The sequence below is a fragment of the Dipodomys merriami genome, unplaced genomic scaffold, assembly GCF_024711535.1.
Source record: "Dipodomys merriami isolate MVZ:Mamm:240054 unplaced genomic scaffold, mDipMer1.0.p SCAF_200, whole genome shotgun sequence".
Classification (NCBI taxonomy): Eukaryota; Metazoa; Chordata; class Mammalia; order Rodentia; family Heteromyidae; genus Dipodomys; species Dipodomys merriami.
Window position 1 is genome coordinate 502,386 of NW_027203383.1, and position 20,961 is coordinate 523,346.

The following is a 20,961-nucleotide window of genomic DNA, read 5'->3' on the forward strand; positions in this document are numbered from 1 at the left end:
TTAAAGCATGGGAAAGAAGGACAGTGGGAGGTCAGCAGGGTCCCCTCCCCCTGGGACCTTCACCCCTAGAAGGCCCTGATCCCCAGCCTTCTCCAAAGAATCCAGAAATAGCACTGTAAGCCTGAAAGCAAGCCGAGGGGAAGAGGGCTGTGTTTACATGGAAAGTGACTCCTTGTTCCTGCAGTGTGGAACCCAGACAGTCCTGGAGCCCACAGCTACCTGGCCCGGTTCCCTGCCCTATTACGGAGCGAGGAAGCCAAATTTCCTTCTGATGTCTATAAATAAAGCTCTTCGTCCGCAAGCAATTAGGTGCCCGCCGTTTCCCAGCCAGTGTGCATCTGAGTTTCGTTTCTGCACGCGCCTGCGCACACGGCACATGGGATCAGAGTGGGGCAGGAGTCCTGGGTTCTGTGTGTCCACAGCAGTGCCTGCCCCGCACCTGTTCCTTCTTGCCGAACCCCTGTCCTCCTCCACACACAGTCCCCACCCCACCCCGCCCCGCATGCTGTGCTAGGGTTTCTGTAATAACTCTATTTGGCCCAGCGTCCCCAATCTTTTCTCTTGGAATCAAACCATGTGCAAAGGCCTCGGGCTTGGTTTCTTTTGTGGCACGGAGAACAGTCAATGCACTCCTAGAGTGGCCGGCGGCCTCTTGTGTTTCGTTGGAAGAGTCACACACCGATCCCATTGCTCTATTATTTATTATTTATTTATTTATTTATTTTTGGTGCTGGTCCTGGGGCTTGAACCCAGGTCCTGGCTCTTGTCCTCTAGTTTTTCACGCAAGGCTGGCACTCTCCCACTTGAGCCATGCCTCCACTTTCAGTTTTTGCTGCTTAATTGGAGATAAAGAGTTTCACTGATTTTCCTGCCTGGCCTGGCTTCAAACCATGGTCCTCAGACCTCAGCCCCCTGGGTAGCGATGATGTAGGCATGAACCATCAGCCACCTGGCTGATGAGCTGTTTTCAAGTGTTGGGGAAACTGGATATGTGAGCTGTGGACACAGACACACCTGGGTTTAGTCCTGGCCACTGGCCTGGGAGTCCAGTTCCTAATAGCCACAGAGGGAATTATGGGAAAGAGGCTCCTGATGTGACTGGAGGTGCGAAGTATCTGCAGCTGGTGCTCTACTGCTTGAGTCATGCCTGCAGGCCAGCATTTTGCCAGTCAGTCTCTCAGGTTGGCTTTGTATTGCGATTCTCCAGGCTTCAGCCTCCTGAGCAGCTAGGGTTCCTGATCCGAATTCACACAGCCGTTTCCTGCATGGAGACAATACACAGGGGTGTGAAGTTGAACTTACATGGCCTATATGCTAAATAAACTCTTCAGAGAAGCACGGCCGGGTGTCGGCCTGCGGGGCCCGCGCAGGCCGCCCATCTCGCAGGTGGCTCTCTGGCAGCGAGCTCCAGATGAGCTCCTGGGTCTTGTCTACATCTGCCTGGTGTCCCCCAGCCAACGGGAGGGGCCAGGAAAGTGGGGAGGCTCTCCAGGGAATCATTTCCACGGTCACCTGCAGAAGCAGGTGGCAGGGAGTCCATGGGCAGAAAAGCCCACCCTTCTCCCCGCTCAGCTGCTCCTGTTCAGCCCCAGAAGCAAAGCCGCCATTGGTGTAAAGCATAGACTGACCTGGGGGCAGGAACAGATGCTCTGATCTTTTCCGGTGGCAAAGAGCAGCAGGAACGTTAGTTGGGGGATAGGGAGCCTGGCCCCTGCCCACAGCCCCCAGGTCCGCTCCTGCTCCTGCCCCAGGGCTTAGATAACAGCCAGGTAGAGCCCCCAGGCCGGAAACTTACCTCTAGGTGTGGGGACCAGACAAACATTAAGACTCAGAGTGGAAAAGTGATTTGCCTAAGGTCACGCAGGGAGACTGGGACAGGACCAGAGTTCAAATGTCCCACAGACCTTCTAAATTCCTCATTGAGGTGGAGGATGTGGGCAACTGAAGATTCTTGCTTGTTGGCTGATTGGGGGTTTGGGAGATTTTCTTTTTCTCCTTCCTTCCTTTCTTCCCTCCTTCCTTCCTTCCTTCTTTCCTTCCTTCTTCTTTCCTCCCTCCCTCCCTTCCTTCCTTCCTTCCTTCCTTCATTCCTGGCACCAAAAATTAAAAAAGGAAGGAAGGAAGGGAGGGAGGAAGGAAGGAAGGAAGGAAGGAAGGAAGGAAGGAAGGAAGGAAGGAAGGAAGGAAGGAAAGAAGGAAGAAAAGGAAAGGAAAGGAAAGGAAGAGAATCATCTGGGTTTGTCTGTGGATGGTTTTAGAGTGGAGCCAGTATGCATCTCCTGTGGCCACAAAGTCCCACAAACATGACCAATTAAAACAACAGAATTGTGGCCAAGTACCAGTGACTCACACCTGTAATCTTACCTACTTGGGAGGCCGAGATCTGAGGATCAAGGCTCAAAGCCAGCCCAAGCAGGAAAGTCCTTGAGACTCCTATCAGCCAAAATCTGGAAGTGGAGGTTTGACTTAAGTGGTAAATACCAGCCTTGAGTGAAAAAGGTAAGGGATAGTGTGAGGTCCTGAGCTCAAGTCCTAGTATTGGCGAGCCCGCACACGCATGCACGCATGCATGCACACACACACACACACACACACACACACACACACACACACACACACACACACACATTCAGAAATGTGTACTCTCCTGACTCTGAAAGGCAGAAGTCCCCTCAGGGTGTGAGCAGATGATGGTCTCTGAGAGACCATTTTCTTCCCTATCTCTCATAGCTTCCAGTGGTGGCCTGGTGTGCTCAGCATCCCTTGGCTTGTGGCTACATCACTCCAGTCTCTGCCTCTGTCCTCCTGGCTGAGCTCCCTGTGTCTGCTGCCCTCTTCCTGTGAGGACACGCCATGGAGAACTAAGAGCTGGGCCTCCTCTGGTAGACCTGCTTCCCGGCTGACCACACCTGCAAACACCCCACCCCAGAGGACTGTGCCACGGCGGTGCTCAGGATGAGAACTCTGGGGGAAGAGGGTCACAAGGTACCCAGCAGCCCCACAGATGTGCGTGGTCTATCACCTCTGCAACAGGAGGCCCTGGAGACCCAGAGTCCTCCGGATTCCTGCAGCGACCTGAGACACAGAGCCTGGACCAGTACCCCGGTCTCCCAGAGCCGGGGAACCACCAGGCCTGGAGTCCCAGCCACAGGCACCATAGCTGGCTCACAGGCCAACTCTCCACTCCGCTCTACCCGCACACCCCAACCTGAGCTACCTCTAGGACCTCCGCTGCCCTCCCGCGGCCTCTGGCCTGGTCCTCCTGCCTGCTGACCTGGCCACCAGCAGAGGCAGCTCTGCTGGCTGTTTCCCTTTAAGAATAAATGAAATAAATAAATTCATAAATTGTGCTTGGCAAGCTGTTTACTACCTGGCTTTAACAGCCCGTTCGTGGCCTTCGCCGGCATCTGTTAGCACACCCCACCTTATTTTCTCTCATTAACTGTCAATTTGGAAGCCAGCCTTGGCATTAACCATGCCTAGAGCTAAATGGCTGAGGACAGTTGATTTTATGGCCATGCCTTGGAAACGTGAGGCCTGTCATGGCAAAGGCGGGCTGCAGACAGAGGGGCTCAGGAGTGGATGGCCGGTGACCTGTCAGCCCTGCACCACTGCAGGGCAGGTGCAGATTTGGAGCTGGAGACCAACAGGGGAGGTGCTAGTGATAGACCATCCCTCTCTTGGCCGCTGAGAGAACAGAATATTCAGGAGGAAGTTTGATTTCAGAGGGAAACTATGAAGATCTGTGACCTCGAAAAACAATCACACTGTCATGCTGGGTGCTGAGACTCATGCCTACAATCCCAGCTACTTGGGAGGCAGAGATGGGAGATTCACAATCTGAAGTCCAGCCCAGGTATATAATTTTACAAGAGCCAGGCACTAGTGGCTCACTATAATCCTAGCTATTCAGGAGGCTGAGATCTGAGGATGGAGGTTCAAAGCAAACCCAGGCAGGAAAATCTCTGTGAGACTCTTGTCTCCAATAACCAGCAAAAAATAGCTCAAATGGTAGAGCACCAGCCCCAAGACTGGCGCACACACACACACATACACACACACACACAGAGCCTACAAGACTCCATCTTAACAAAAGGTTGGAGGAGGTAGTGGAACCACAATGGCTGGGTGTGGTGGCGGGCACCTGTCATCTTCAGTGACCCGAGGGAAGCGCAAATAGGAGGATCGCAGTCCAGGCCAGCCCAGACATAAAGTCAGAATTTACTTTGAAAGTAACCAAAGCAAAAAGGAGCTGGAGATGTGCAGGTATTTGTCTGGCAAACACAAAGTCCTATGTTCAATCCCCAGTACTGACAAAAATTAAAAACAAAACCCAATAGATTTTAAAAAATCAAAATACTTCCAGAAATGCAGAAAGAATCTCTGTGGAAACAACGAGAGCAACTCATGCATCAACTGGGGCTTACCCGGGTCAGGCTTCTCATTCCTGGTCCCTGTCCCTGCACAACCCCTGGGGGGGGGGGAGGTAGGAATAGAGGAGAAGGTCTGCTAGAGACACTGCCTGAGCCTGGAGGCTAGGATGTTGATCATAAGCAAAGGCTGCTGGGTGAGCAGCACCTGCCTGCTCCAAGGCAAACCTGCAGGGGCATCTCCGTCATGTTGAAAATCTCCCACCAAACTGAAGTGCGGTGGCACGTATTTGTAATCCAGGAGGATAAAGCTGGGAGATTGTGAGTTGGAAGCCAGCATGTGCTTGCTACACAATAAGACCAGTCTAAAAACAAAAGGTCCTCCTCGGGCTGGGATAAACTCTCAACAGTGAGCTGGGTACTGGTGGCTCATCTGTAATCCCAGCTACTCAGGAGGCTGAGAGCTGAGGATCATGGTTTGAGCAGGAAAGTCCATGAGACCCTCATCTCCAATTAACCCCCCAAAAGCCAGTAGAGCTCAAGTGGTTGAGTACTAGATTTCAGCAGAAAAGCCAAGCAAGTTTGAGAGGCCCTGAATTTAAGTCCCAGTACTGACACGCATGCATGCATGCACACACACAAACACACACTACTGTGAGGGAGTGCTGGGTCTCTGCCTTCGTGTGCCTTCTGCCATTCCAGCCTTGCCCGGAGGGGCGGGATGCTATCTACTTGGCCCCTCAGAATAGAATGTGACCAGTTAGGGCTTATGTAGGCATTATTAGTCAAGATCAAATGAGGATGGATTAAAGATCCTTCCTTCCTTCCTTCTTCCTTCCCTTCCTTCCTCTCTGCCTCCCTCCCTTCCTTCCTCCCTTTCTTCCTCCATTCCCTCCCTCCTTCCTGTGTTGGTGTTTGAACTCAGGGCCCTGTGTTTGCTAGGCAGGCACTCTACCACTTGAGCCACATTCCTAGCTCTTTTTGCTTCAGTTATTTTTGAGGTAGGGACTTGTGCTTTTGCTTAGAACCAGCCTCAAACAGCACCAGCCTCCATCTGTGGCCTCCCACTTAGCTGAGATCACAGATGTGCTCAACCACCATACCCGGCTTATTGACTGACTTTTTTACTCAGGTGGACCTCAAACTAAGATCATCCCCTCTCCACCCCTACCCATAGCTGAGAAGCTGGGATTAGAGCCACAGTGCCTAGCTGGTACTGGTGTCCTACTAAGAAGAGGAGAGATGCAGCCACACAGGAAAAGAGGCCATGGAATGACAGGCAGAGTGTGGAGTGATAGAGCCATGAGCCAAGGACGGCTGGTGACAACTGGACTCCACTGACAGCCAGGAAGCAGTGAGGAGAACCACTATATCCCTCTTTAGTAGAGAGAGACCTCCCCACACATCATTTCAGCCACCCAGCCTCTGGCACTGAGTACAAACCATCTCTGATTTTTGTAGGGGGAAAGAGGTCTCACTATGTAGCTCAAGATGGCCTCAACTCAAGATCCTTCTGCCTGTTGGGATTACAGGTGTGCACCACCAAGCTGGGCTCAGTCTCTGCTGCTCCCAGGACCCTGTGACCCACCTCAGCCCTAGGATGGCAGCTTCCATCCTGTCATTCCCCATGGAGCCTCCTTCACTACCAAAGACTGGGCCAAGAGCTCTGGGTTAAAGCAGCAGAGGAACATATGGTTCTAATTTTTCTCCTTTAAAGGTTCTGCTAATTTATAGCAAAGAGTTTTTTTTTTTTTTTAATTTTTTTATTGTAGAGATACTATACAGAGGGTTACAGTTACATGAGTGAGGTAATGAGTACACTTCCACTTCCTCTTGAACATTGTTACCCCCTCCATTGTTTTCCCCCTACCATCCCCTCCCTCCCTCCCTTCCCCAAGGTTCTTTTTTTTTTTTTTTTTTTTTTTTGATCGTGATTAAGTGATTACTTAATTTCCGGAAATTCACAGTATTGTGGAATAATGATGCTCATTTAAAGTCACAAGTTCATTCTAACTTTCCTGGAGCAAATTGTCTATCACAGTCTGTAATATATAACGGTGCTCATATGTTATATACCATATATGTGATCAGCAGCATGGGGATATTTAGTAGTGGTTCAACCAGATGAGTGGGAGTTCTTTGTTTCTTAAGTCCTGTTAGTTTTGTCATATCATCTAACATTTTGGATTCATCATCCACTTATCAGGGAGACCATGTACTGTTTGTCTCTTCGTTCTTGGCTTACCTCGCTCAACATGATTCCTTCTAGCTCCATCCATTTCCCTGCAAATGCCATTATTTTGTCATTTCTAATGGCTGCATAATATTCCATTGTGTATAGATACCACAATTTTTGGATCCATTCATCTGTGGTGGGGCATCTAGGTTGTTTCCATATCCTAGCTATTGCGAACAGTGCTGCAATAAACATGGAGGTGCATGTGTCTTTGTATATTGGTTCCTGTTGTTCAGGGTAGATGCCTAGAAGTGGTATGACTGGGTCGTAAGGGAGGTCAATCTTTAGCTTTCTAAGGACCCTCCAGACTGCTTTCCAAAGTGGTTGTATGAGTGTACATTCCCACCAGCAGTGTAATAGCGTTCCTCGTTCTCCACATCCCCTCCAGCATTTGTCGTTGGCTGATTTGTGGATGTGGGACATTCTGACTGGGGTAAGGTGGTATCTCAGGGTTGTCTTTATTTGCATTTCCTTCACCACCAGGGATGATGAACATTTCCTCATGTGTTTCTTTGCCATTTTTATTTCTTCATTTGAGAAGTCCCTCTTTAGTTCCCTTGCCCATTTAGTAATTGGTTTGTTGGGTTTGGGAGGGATTAGTTTCTTGAGTTCCCTGTATATACAGGATGTTAACCCCTTGTCTGATATATTGCTGGTAAATATTTTTTCCCAATTAGTTGGTTGTCTTTCTAGCTTGGTTGCGATAGCTTTATCTGTGCAGAAGCTTTTTATTTTAAGGTAGTCCCATTTGTCGAGTCTCTCTCCAATTTGTTGTGACCCTGGGACTCTGTTCAGGAAGTTCCTTCCTGTGCCTATTAGTTCAAGTGTCTCTCCTACTCTGTCCTGCAGTAGTTTCAGAGATTCAGGTTTAATGTTAAGGTCTTTAATCCATTTTGAGTTGATGTTGGTGCATGGTGATAGGCTGGGGTCCACTTTTAGTTTTCTGCATGTGGCCGCCCAGTTTTCCCAGCACCAGCGGTTGAAGAGGCTGTGTTTCTTCCATTGTATGTCTTTGGCTCCTTTGTCGAATATCAGCTGGCTGTAGGCCTGTGGATTTATTTCTGGATCTTCTATTCTGTTCCATTGGTCTTCGGGTCTGTTTTTGTGCCAGTACCATGCTGTCTTTGTTATTATAGCTCTGTAGTAGAGTTTGAAGTTCGGCATGGATAGCCCTCCCATATTGTCTTTATCCCCTAGAATTGTTTTGGCTATTCTAGGTCTTTTGTTGTTCCATATGAATTTTTGGACTGTTTTCTGTATTTCAGAGATGTATGTCATTGGGATTTTAATAGGAATTGCGTTGAATTTGTATATTAGTTTTGGAAGTATTACCATCTTTACTATATTAAGTCGGCCTATCCAGGAGCATGGGAGGTCTTTCCATTTCCTAGTGTCTTCTGCAATTTCTTTCTTTAACTTTTTATAGTTCTCATTAAATAGTTCTTTTACATCTTTGGTTAGGTTAATTCCTAAATATTTTATTTTTCGGGAGGTTATTGTGAATGGGGTTGCTCCCTTTATTTCCCTCTCTTCCTGTACATTATCAGTGTATAGGAAGGCAACTGATTTTTGTGGGTTTATTTTGTATCCTGCTATTTTGCCAAAGTGATTTATGATTTCTAAGAGTTTGGGGATGGAGTTTTTGGGATCTTGGAGGTATAGTATCATGTCGTCTGCAAAAAGGGATAGTTTAACTTCTTCTTTTCCTATGCGGATCCCTTTAATGTCTTTTTCTTGCCTTATTGCCCTGGCTAAGGGTTCTAGGACTATATTGAAGAGGAGTGGAGACAGTGGGCATCCTTGCCTTGTTCCTGATTTTAGGAGAATTGGTTGTAGCTTTTCCCCATTAAGTATAATATTGGCTATTGGTCTGTCATAAATGGCTTTTATTGTTTTTAGAAATGTTCCTTCTATTCCTATTTTCTCCAGAGCTTTTAGCATGAATGAATGTTGAATTTTGTCAAAGGCCTTTTCTGCATCTGTAGCGATAATCATGTGATTCTTGACCTTGGCTCTGTTGATATGTTGGATTACATTTATTGACTTACGTATGTTAAACCATCCCTGTGTCTCTGGGATGAAGCCTACCTGGTCATAGTGAATTATTTTTTTTTATGTGTTTCTGGATTCTGTTAGCTAGAATCTTGTTAAGGATCTTTGCATCTGTGTTCATCAAGGAGATTGGCCTGTAATTCTCCTTTTTGGTTGGGTCTTTGCCTGGTTTGGGGATGAGTGTGATATTGGCTTCGTAGAATGAATTTGGGATAGCTCCTTCCTTCTCTGTTTCTCTGAAGAGCTTGAGGAGTATGGGTATTAGTTCTTGTTTGAAGGTCTTATAGAATTCTGCTGTGAATCCATCTGGTCCTGGGCTTTTTTTTGTTGGAAGACTTTTGATAGCTTCCTGTATCTCATTATAGGATATTGGCTTATTTAATTGGTTAACTTCTTCTTTGCTCAGTTTGGGCAACTTGTATTTCTCTAAAAATGCATCCATTTCTGCCCGATTTTCTTCCTTTAGAGAGTATAGCTTTTGAAAGTAGTCTGTTAGAATTGTTTGGATATCTTGGGTACGTGTGGTGATGTTTCCCGTGGCATCCCTAATCCTATTAATATGGGTTTCCTCTCTTCTTTTTTTAATTAATCTAGCCAATGGGCCATCAATTTTGTTTATTTTTTCAAAGAACCAGCTTTTTGTTTGGTTTATTTTGGTTATGGTTTTCTGATTTTCTAATTGGTTAATCTCTGCTTTTAATTTGGTTATCTGGCTTCTTCTAGTAGCTTTAGGTCCCATTTTTTCCTGTTTTTCTAGCTGTTTTAATTGCAACATGAGATTATTTACTTGGTCTGTCTCCATTCTCTTGATGTGGGCACTGAGGGCAATAAATTTGCCCCTCAGGACTGCTTTTGCTGTGTCCCACAAGTTTCTTTGTGAGGTGTTTTCATTTTCATTGAGTTGTAGGAAATGCTTTATTTCTTCTCTGATCTCTTCTGTTATCCAGGCATTGTTAAGGAGTGTGCTGTTCAATTTCCATGTATTGGAGAAATTTCTGCGGTATGCTTTGTTATTGAGAGCTAGCTTGATTCCACTGTGGTCAGATAGGATACAGGGGATTATGTCGATCCCTTTGTATTTGCTTAAGTTCCTTGCATGAACTATGATATGGTCTATTTTGGAGAAAGTTCCGTGAGCTGCTGAGAAGAATGTGTACTGTGTTGTTTTAGGGTGAAATACTCGGTAGATGTCAGTTAATTCCGCTTGCAGTATGGCCTCTCTTAATTCGGTAGCTTCTTTGCCAATCCTCTGGTTGGTAGACCTGTCCTTTGGTGAGAGTGGTGTGTTAAAGTCTCCTAGTATTATCGTATTGGGATCTATTTTATTCTGTAAGTTTGAGAGCATTTGTTTGACATATCTGGGTGCACCAATATTTGGGGCATATAAGTTGATGATGGTTATATCCTCCTCTTGGATTGTTCCCTTTATTAATATGTAGTGTCCATCCTTGTCTTTCTGTACTGATTTTAATGAAAAGTTTATTTTGTCAGATATCAGGATAGCTACACCTGCTTTCTTACTGGGGGCGTTTGATTGGTAGATCCTTTTCCACCCCTGCACTCTGAGTTTGTTTGTATGTTTGGCTGAGAGGTGGGTCTCCTGAAGGCAACAGATGGATGGGTCTTGTTTTCTTATCCAGTCCTCAGTTCGTTTTCTTTTAATTGGCGAATTCAGCCCATTTATATTAAGAGAAAGTATAGAGAGATGCATTGTTGTCCCTGCCATTCCGTTTTCCTAAGTTTTTCTTTTTTCCTTTCCTCCTGTGCTTGCTCAGTTAGACTTTGAGTAACGCCTGTTTGGGGCAGGCCCCAGTTCCTGGCTGCTTTCTTCAGGTTGTGTCCCCCCTCTTAGAATTCTTTGTAATGCTGGCTTAATGTTTATGTATTCATTTAGTTTTTCTTTGCTATTAAAAGTTTTCGGTTCTCCATCAAATGTGAATGCTAGCTTTGCCGGGTAGATCAGTCTGGGTTGGCAGTTATTGGCTCTCAGGGCTCGTATGGTGCTTTCCCAGGCTTTTCTTGCATTCATTGTTTGTGTGGAGAGATCTGCAGTAATTCTTATTTTTTTCCCATTGTAGTATAGCTCCTTCTTCATTTTTGCTGCATGCAGGATTGTTTCCTTATTATTCAGATCTATCATTTTTACTATAATGTGTCTAGAAGTGTTTCTCCTGGGGTCTTGCTTGTTGGGTGTTTGATAAGCTTTTGTGATGTAGTTAAGATGGTCGTTTTTGAGGTGGGGAAAATTTTCATTGATTATATTGTTAAATAGGTGGTGCATTCCCTTGCTCTGGAATTCCTCACCTTCGTCCACTCCAATTATGCGAAGGTTAAATTTTTTAGCATTATCTGCTTGCTCTTGAATATCCCTTTGGTTTAATTTGAGTAATTTTTCCATATCTGTCACTTTTTGGTCCAGTTGGTGTATTCTGTCTTCTGTATCTGACACTCGACCTTCCATTTCATTCACTCTGTTGACAGTGGCTTCTATTGTGGTTTGCATGGAGGAAATGGATCCCTTTATGGATTTAATGTTGGTTCTCAGAGTACTGATCTCACCTCTCAATGAGGTATGCATTACCTCTAAGTTGGCGTTTATCTCACTTCTTACTGAGGTTTGTGCAGCTTCTATTTTTGCATGCATCTCTTGTTTGATACCCTGTATCTCTTTGGATAGTTCATCCTTGTGCTCTTTCAATTTCTGATCAATTTCTCGCTTTATTTCTTGAGTCATTGCCTCCAGCAACCCTTGGAAGTAGCCTTTGTCTTCCATTCCTGCTTTGCTCCCACTGGGGCTCTCCCCTGTGTGGCTGCTGGCTTTTGAGGTGAGCTTGCTGTCCTGGGTGGTAGTAAACCTTGTGATTTTTCTCTGTGATTTTCGCATGGAGGTTCAGGAGACTGCTCTTCAATTTTGTTTTGGTGTGTCTGTCTTTGCTTGGTTGCTGATTCTGTATTGGTAGAGAGAGTCTGTGCCTGATCTGGGTTCTGTTGGGAGCCTATTTCCAGCTGCTATTCTGACTTACTTAGGATTCTCAGTTCTCTGCTGTAGATTGCTGGCAGTTCCCGCCTTTGGAAGGGTTGAGCAGCCTAGACTGCTTGTGTTTGCTCCTAAGGGTGCTCTTGTGAAGAACAGATGCTCTGGATGCACTCTCCCAAATGCTGGAGTCTGCTATGGGCTCCTGATGTGTTTTTGTTTATTTGTTTTGGGCTGGTTGTGGGCTTGAACTCTAGGTTTGGGTGCTGTCCCTCAGCTTTTCAGCTCAAGGCTGGCACCCTACCGTTTGAGCCACAGCACCACTTCTGACCCTTTTTGCTTTTGTGATGCTGAGGAATCAGATGCAGGGCCTCATACATCCAAGACTATCACTCTATTGCTGAGCCGCCTTAACAGTCTGAGCTCCTGCTTACTATCAGGTGCTGGCAGCCTGTGTTGCCCAATTCCCAGTCTAGGGTATATGGGTGGAGTTTTGGTGGGGTTTGGGCTTCTCTTGTCCTGGGCCTCCAGGTCTTTTGTTGTCACAGGCGTGCTTCCCGGGGGAGTGTTGTTTCCTGGTTTTCTCCCCTCTGTTGAGGCGTATGCTCAGCTTTTTACTTCAATTGGGAGGAGTTGGTTGTGTTGTTCAGGCGCCGGATCCCCGGGCCTGGTTCTGGCCCCAGCCTGGAGCGCGCTTGTTAGGCCTGTGCTGATGTGTATACCACCTAGGTTATGCAGCCTGGAGCGCACTCGTTAGGCCTGTGCTGATGTGTATACCACCTAGGTTATACAGCCTGGGGGACACAGTTCAAATTTCTTCTACTGTTGGTAGTCTTGACCCAGGGGCGCTGTTCCTGGCTTGGGCATTTAAGCTCCCTTCCAGGGGTGCTCTTGCTCTAGCCTGGCCAGCTGAGTGTGCTCCACGGGCTGGTGGAGCTCTCAAACAGTTCCCAGTTTTAGTGGGTCCTGTGGTCCGGGTGCTGGGGTAGGGAGTCTAGGTCAGGGTCTGGGGATTCCCTCCAGCTCTGGTCTCCCTTGAGGGATACACTTCCCCTGTGGGGTACTCACCCTGGAGCTGGTTGTTTCTGTGTGGTGTAGGTCGTCAGTTGTTGTTGCAATCCGCGCTGGGTTGGGCGGTGGTGGCTCTGTGTGATTCTTTTCTGTCTCTGCCTCTGTCGAAGCTGTTGGGTCAAGAGTGTCCACGCTCAGGCAGCTTCTTCTCGGTACCTCTGGGGCCCAAGTGACCCCGCCGGGTTGTTGCGATCGTGATCGGGTGGGCGGGTGGTCTGCAGACAGGACCCTTTGTCGCGCCGAGCGGCTTTGGCGGGATGGAACCTCTCTGCTCGGGTGGAGAGTGCTGGATCTTTGCGATCGCGATCAGGCGGGCTGGGTGGTCAGCCGACAGGTCCTTTTGTCACTCTGCTGATGCCGAGTGGCTTTGGCGGGATGGAGCCTCTCTGCTCGGGTGGAGAGTGAGGGGTGGGGGTGGGATCCTCGTGGAGACTCCCGGCTGGTAGGTTTCTCTGTTCCTGGCGATCTGCTGTTCTGCAAACCAGTACCTGATGTTCTGAAAGTGGCCCCCTGTGTCTCTGCTGTTTCTCTGGGGCTCCCCCAGCCCCCGCCGGGCCGGCTGGCCGGCGGCTTGGCGCGCTGCCGCGCGGCCAGTAAAGGTTGGGGGAAGGGTCTTCGCTTTTCTCTGTTTTGAAATTCTTTTCCTCTCTTTCTTTTTTTGTTATTCTCCGCCTCTGGTTTTTCTCTGAGTGTTCGTCTTTTTGTTGTTGTCGGTCTCTTGGGGAGATTAAGCGTTGGAACTCGAACTCTCTTTTTGGTTGGAGAGAGCTGTGGCGTTTCCCTACTGCCCCGTCGCCATCTTGGTCCCCCCTCAGCAAAGAGTTTTTAAGGAAGGCAGTTCCACAACAAAAGTCTGGGGAACTTTTCCAGGTTCCCTTCCAGTTTTGATCTTCAGATCTCAGCCTCCTGAGTCTAGGATGGCAGGGATGAGTCACGTGCACAACTTGCATTGGTTACTGTTGTGGTAGTGTCTCACTTTATACCTGATCCAGCCTGGGTTTCAATCTTCCTACTTTTGCTTTCCTGTGTCCCTTGAGGTGGCAGACTTGTCCTACTGAGCCCAGCAATTGGTTGAGATGTAGTTTCAACTCGCAAAATTCGCGAGGATTATGTGCTTGAGCTGCCATGCTCACTGTGCATATTTACATGATGACCTATATCGAGCTTTTAATCTGTAGTCCTCAGATCTCAGCCTTTCTTTTTCCCAGGTAGAGTTTATGATTAAGACTTGCTTGTGGAGAAGACAGTACAAAACCACCACTGGATAGGTTAGTTAGACCAACAGGTGCAAAATCCTGGCGACAAGAATGGAATGAATGACCTAGATTTGTCCCAAGAAAGTGTTTAACCCTCCGAGTCCTCAACCCACTCCTCCCTCACTCCATTGTCCAGCACCTGAGTCTGTGTTATCTGTGAAATTCAGGAGATATCAGTGCCCTGCTCTCATTGGTCCACCCAGTGGGCTGGGTTCCAGGAATCTGGTTTCCATGGAGATGGAGCTACAGAGGTGGGGAACCTTTTTATTCAAGGGTTATTTGCATATAAAACTATCAATGTAGGCACACACCCCCTTGCTGGCAACCAATGAGAAGCGTAGGAGAAGCTCAGGTAACATCCTCTGCCCAATTGTCCTGCAGGCCTCAGGTGACTGGGGGTCAGCTGATCCCTGGCCCCCACCAGGGAGGGTCCCTTCTCATTGTCCACCAACTGTTCTCCCCTGAGTGGCCCACCATTCCCCAAGAGCCTCCATTCCCTCTGGTAAAGGGGAACCCTTTAACCCCTTGCTATAGGCTTTTTGTGAAGATCCAAACTCTGCCCACCCTCTGCCTCCTACCTCTGCCCAACTCCAGTCCCAGCCTGGTCCACCCTCCAAAAATGCTGCAGGATTCTGAATTGTTTCTGCTTTTCGTTTCCTGCTTTCCTTCCTTCCTTTCCATTCCTTCCTTCTTTTCTGTTGTGAGTAGAGATAGATTGTCCTTACGTAGACCACGCTGGCCTCAAACTTTCTGCTCTTCACACCTCAGTCTTCCAAGTACCAGGATTACAGGCGTGCATGCGCCACCATCTTTACCTCCCAAATCCTCCTTTTTACTCTGTGTGTGTGTGTGTATGTGTGTGTGTGTGTGTGTGTGTGTGTGTGTGTGTGTGTGTGTGTGTGTGTGTGTGTGTGTGTGTGTGTGTGTGCGTCAGTCATAGGGTTTGAACTCTGCACGCTGTCCCTCAGCTCTTCAGCCCAAGGCTAGCACTCTGCTACTTGAGCCACAGCGCCACTTCTGGCTTTCTGGTGTTTATTGGAGGTAAGAGTCTCATGGGCTGACTTTGAACCATGATCCTCAGACCTCAGCCTCCTGAGGAGCTTGGATTCTGGACACGAGCCACTGGCAGCCGGCTTTGCTCGTATTTGTATGAGATGCTGATCCATGTCTGCTTCTGAGAAGGGAGCTACATCCTTCTTCCACCTCCCAGGTCCCTTGACCCTTGTGTATTTTCTTTCTTCTGCTTCATCCGGGGCTTTGTCCTGGTGGCCCTCGTTCTTATTCAGCTCTTATTACCCACTCACCTTCCTCCCCATCTCCAAGCCCCTTGTCTGGCTCACCACCACGCTCCTTACTGCGCGTGCTCTCTCCCGATGCATGGCATTCCCTCCCTCTCACAGTTCGTGGCACGACCATCGCGCCCCAGCAGAAGCTGCAGAGCACTCGGCTGGTCAGAGGGCAGCCCACCGCTTCCAGGTGATGTCACAGAGAACTGGGTTTCTCCCCGTGCCTTCAGGATTTTACCCAGCACAGTACCAGCTGCACACGTGCTGTCTACATCGATCTGTGCTTTGTTAGTATACACCAAAGCCTGCTTGTCACGCCAGGCCACACTCCTGGCCAAGGGCTCCACCTGGAGTGTGTGCCAATGACACAAACAGGGACTCCACCAACAACCCCAGGGGTCCAGGTCCCCCACAGAACCCCACTTTGCGTTAGGCACAAGAGGGTTATGGGATTGACCCAAAGTTCATGAAGCGAGTAAGCCTGTCGATGACTCTCCACGGCTGGCACTCAGCGGTGTAATACACCATGGTGTCACCACTAGCCGTCACTAGACAGGTAGCCACCAGGGACTGGAAGTACAGGGGGTCCAATTCAGATGTGCCCGTGAGGTCAAACATACCCCAGATTCCAAGATCTAGTAGGAATGAAAGAATGGAGAATCAGCCAGTGAGAATGTTTATATCGGACGTATGGTGATATCACAAGATACATGTACTTTTGGCAGTACTGGGAATTGAACTCAGGGTCTCCTGCTTGCTAGGAGCTCTGCCCCTTGGGCCATGTACCATCTTTTTTTTTTTTGTCAGTCGTGGGGCTTGAACTCTGGGCCTGTGCGCTGTCCCTGAGCTCTTCAGCTCAAGGCAAGTTCTCTACCATTTGAGCCACAGTGTTACTTCCAGTTTTCTGGTGGTTAATTGGATATGAGTCTCACAGACTTTCCTTTCCTGCCCGGGCTGCCTTTGAACCCATGATCCTCAGATCTCAGCTTCCTGAGTGCTAGGATTACAGGCGTGAGCCAGTGTTGCCTGGCTCCCAATCTCCTTTTTTACCCCCCTCCCCCTTTTTAACAACCTCTTGTTTTTGCCTGCGCTGACCTGAGACCATAATCCTTCTACCTATGCCACCCGGGATTACAGGCATGTAATGTTATGTTTTGTGGTTTGGGGTTTTGTTGGGTTTTTTTGAGAGGCCGGGTCCTGCTATGTAGCTCAGGCTGGCTTTGAACTCATAATGAACTAATTCCCCTGCTCCCAGGCCAATCAGCGAGCTGTGTGAGTCATACCATGCTGCCCAGGGAACTCTGAAGGTATGCCCATGTTCTCCTCCACTGTGCGGGCTTGTTAACACACCTTTAATCACAGCTGGAGGTGAGACACACAGAAGGTGACATGGTCTTGAGTCAGAGCACACAGGCCTGAGTCCACAGCCCAGCAGCCAGCCCCAGCAGCCAGCCGCCAGGCCTCCAGCATCTGTTTTGCGAGGCTCAGTTTACCTATCTGTCAATGGAGGCTTCCCAGAGGTCTTCTGGGGTTGTGTGTGGCCAGAGTGGGCGTTGGAAGGGCATGGCGGACTCCAGGCCAAGGTCCACCTGAACCTTCACCACACATCCTGCCTGGCCCATGGGAAAGCACATCAATAGTCTCTGCACCTACTAGGTGCCAGGCATGGGAGCGAAGGAAACGTATATACAAAAAAATCCTGTCTAAGCTGGGCACCAGGGCTCATGCCTGGAATCATAGCTACTCAGGAAGCTGAGATCTGAGCCAGCTGGGGCAGAAAAGTCCCTGTGAGACTCATCGCCAATTAACCACTCAAAAGCCAGAAGTGGAGCTGTGTGGCTCAGAGTGGTAGAGCACTAGCCGGGAGCAAAATTGCTTAGGAATAATGTCCAGGTCCCAAGTTCAAGCACCGAGACAACAACAACAAAAAGACCCTTGTCTTTTTAGATAAGTACTGGGGGGGGGGGGGGGGAGAAAGAAGGAAGAAGGAAGAAAAAAACAAGAATTACCAGAAAGTAGGGGGATTGGGCCCCCTGGGGAGAGGCTGCTTAGACTGGTATGTAAAGGTACTTTATCTGTGTTATCTATGCAGCCCAAGGATGCCAGAGGCCACTAAAACCAAGAGAGGGGTCTGGATGAGCTGTCCCCACCACCTTAGAAAAAGCCAACACTGACTGAGTGCAATGGCGGGGCACCAATGGCTCATGCCTGTAATCCTAGAATCCCAGTTCAAAGCCAGATGGAACAGAAAAGTCTACAAGACTTTTGTTGCTAATTAACCAGCAAAAAGTTCAAAGTAGCCAGGTGCTGGTGGCTCACCCCTGTAATCCTCAGGAAGCTGAGATCTGAGGATCACTGTTGAAAGCCAGCTGGGACAGGAAAGTCTGTGAAACTTTTATCTCCAGAAAACCAGAAGTGGTGCTGTGGCTCAAGTGGTAGAGCACTAGCATTGAGCTGAAGAGCTCAGGGACCGTGCCCAAGCTCAGAGTTCAAGCCCCACTGCCAAAAAAAAAAAAAAAAAAAAAAAAACTAAACTAAAAGTGGATGTGTGACTCAAGTCGTAGAATGCCAACCTGGGGGGGATTGCCATGTGAGAAGGGGAGATGAGAGATCTTAAGTTCAAGTTCTAGTACTAGAACAAAAGAGAGAGGAGGAGGAGGAAGAAGAGGAGGAAGAGGAGAGGAAAGGAAGGGGAGAAGGAAAAGAGGAAGGAAGGAAGGAAGGAAGGAAGGAAGGAAGGAAGGAAGGAAGGAAGGAAGGGAGGGAGGGAGGGAGGAAGGAAGGAAGGGAGGAAGGGAGGAAGGGAGGAAGGAAGGAAAGAAGGAAGGAAGGAAGGAAGGAATTGAATTTCTGGTCTCTCACTAGTAGACTACTGAGCTTCACTGATGCAGCCTCAGTTTCCCCCCAGGCATCTAGAGGACAGTGATCCTAGAGGTCTCTTGGGAGTTCCCATGAGAGGGACTTTGAGCCCCCAGTGGAGGCCCAGTCCTCTGCTGGCTGAAGGACCCCTTTGTGAGGTCACCCAGACAGTTCCCATGCAATGGCAGTGGTCAGGAGTGCAGGGCCACACAGGTCAGGAGCTCTGGCACTTCCTTAGCAGAGAACAGGGTTTGCTATGACCCATGGCTTGCCAGGTGCATGTCCCCCCCCCCTGCGGCCCCCTCCCTCCCCTCCCCCCCATCAGTGAGGCTTTCTTGGTAACCCTAGCCTGCTTTGTCCTCTTGGCTTCTTAGCTCTGGGATTGCCCTGGCCACCCATACCAGCTGCCCTCCACTGGCCATGGACCTAGACCAGAGGAAGTGTAAATCAAGAGTGGGGGTGAGCGCTTCTACAGTCAAACAGCCTGTGCCCTCTGATCTTGACTTTGCCCTTGACCTTGTGTGCCTGTGGACAACTTCCTCAGTCTGTGGTCTCAGATCCTCAAGGGAGATAACAGTGAAATAGTGGTCCGGAACTTATTCAGAGAATTAGATAGGACCAGGCATATAATTCCAGCATAGAGGCAGGCTATTTCTGCTGGCATTTAATTTATCAGCTTATCTTATCACCTGCTTGTTAATGAGGGTTTTTACCATAGGAGAAAGAAGATAGAAATCTAAGTCTGAAGAGGTTAAATGTGTCCTAAATCAGAATTAGAAGCATCAGCACAGACTTATGATATAATTAAATGTTTTTAAAATATTTGAGCTCAGGCCTGTAATCCTAGCTACTCAGGAGGCTGAGAGTTGAGGATCCAGTTCAAAGCAAGACAGCACAGGAAAGTCCCTGAGACTTTCATTGCCAATACACTGCTCAAAGCCAGAAGTGGAGTTGTGGCTCAAGTGGTAGAGCGCTAGCCTTGTGGGAAAGAAGCTCTGGGACAGTGCCCAGGCCTAGAGCTCAAGTCCCAGGACCAGCACCAAAAAAAAAAAAAAAAAAGAAAGGTGCACACCTGTAATCCCAATCCTTGAGAGGCCGATGCAGGAGGAAAGCAAGTTGAGCCTTTCATGGAGTAAAATGAAGAACCAACTAACTGTTATTTGGGGGGGGGGGGGCGGGGGGAGGCGTTGCTTTTTTTGTGCTGTTGACTGGAGCTTGAACTTTTGCTTTACTTTTTCTGCTCATGACTGATGCTCACTACTTAAGCCACACCTCTAGCTCCAATTTATTGGTTAAAAAAAATAAAGGTCCAGAAAAACCATAAATCTATATTGTTGAGGGGGAGACACAAAATGGCAGTCACTTTGGAAGTCACTGTGTATGTGTATGTGTATGTGTATATCAGTGCTGGGGCTTGAGCTCAGGCCTGAATGCTGTCTCTTAGCTTTTTCACTCTTCTCTCCAATAAACTACTCGAAGAAAGCCAGAAGCACTGAGAGGTGCTCTAACCCTTGAGCCATTGCTCCACTCCTGGCTTTTTTGATGGTTCGAGGAAGACAAGAGTCTCACAGACTTTCCTGCTTTGGAAAGCTTTGAACCACAGTCCTCAGATCTCAGCCTCCTGAGTAGCTAGGATTACAGACGTGAGCCATTGGCCACTTGGCTTTGAAAATAATTTTTGAGTCAGGGTCTTACTATTGTTGCCCAAGCTGGTCTCAAACTCCTGGACCCAAGTAGTCCCCTGGCCTCTGCCTCCTAAGGAGCTAAGACTATAGACAACTGCCACCATGCCCAGTTTGAGTTCTCCTGTGGGCAGCTGGAATGATCAGGGAGGCAACCGGAGAGCTGAGCACACCCATCCAGGAGCCAGCTGTCCAGCCAGCTCCGTGCTGGCTTTGCTCCAATGTAGTGACATACACAACTTGCAAGTCACTTGGCTGAGCCTCAGTAGAGCTTAGCTCAGACAGGAAGCACTCACTTTTCATCTATGAGGAGAGCTTTAAGCTCAAGTAATAGCAGAGGAGTTTCTATCTATCCATTGTCATTCCTGCAGACAGAAGGAAAACACAAATAACTCAATAGTTTTCCTTTAACTGCCAGCAACCTACCTTTTGTGAATGAGGCTGGCCCACTGGTTTTCTAGGGGGCTTGCAATGATCCCCTGTCTAATTGCCTTACAATGACCAAGTTTCATCCTCAGAACTGCCTGCATCTCACAGGATTACTATTAACCCCATTTTACAGATGCAAAAACTGAGAGTGGACTGTTGGGGCACGTGACTTAGGAACCCAGCCCTGGCTGGAAAATGCTCATCCCACTGCCTCACCTTCTAGTCTGGCCTAGGAGTGAAGAATACAATCAGGTGTGAGGTGCTCATGGGTGTGAGTGCACACACACACACACACACACACACACACACACACACACACACAGACAAGCACAAATCAGCAATGCAGGCTTGGTGGTAGAGCACTTGCCTGGTGTGTACACAGCACCCTCCATTCAGTCCAAGGGGGAGGAAAAAGCAATGTCTGTTATTACCTTCACTCTTTATATATTTTTTGTTATTGTTTTGTTTTTGTGCCCGTACGGGGGATTGAACTCAGGGCCTAAATACTGTCCCTTCACTTTTCTGCTCAAGGCTGGTGTTCTACCACTTGAGCCATAACTCCACTTCTGGCTTTTTTTCTTTTTCTTTTTTTCTTTCTCTCTCTCTCTCTCTCTCTCTCTCTCTCTCTCTCTCTCTCTCTCTCTCTCTCTCTCTCTCTCTCTCTCTCTCTCTCTCTCTCTCTTTCTTTCTTTTTTTTGGTGGTGGTTAATTGGAGATAAAGAGTTACCCAGACTTGTCTGCCTGGA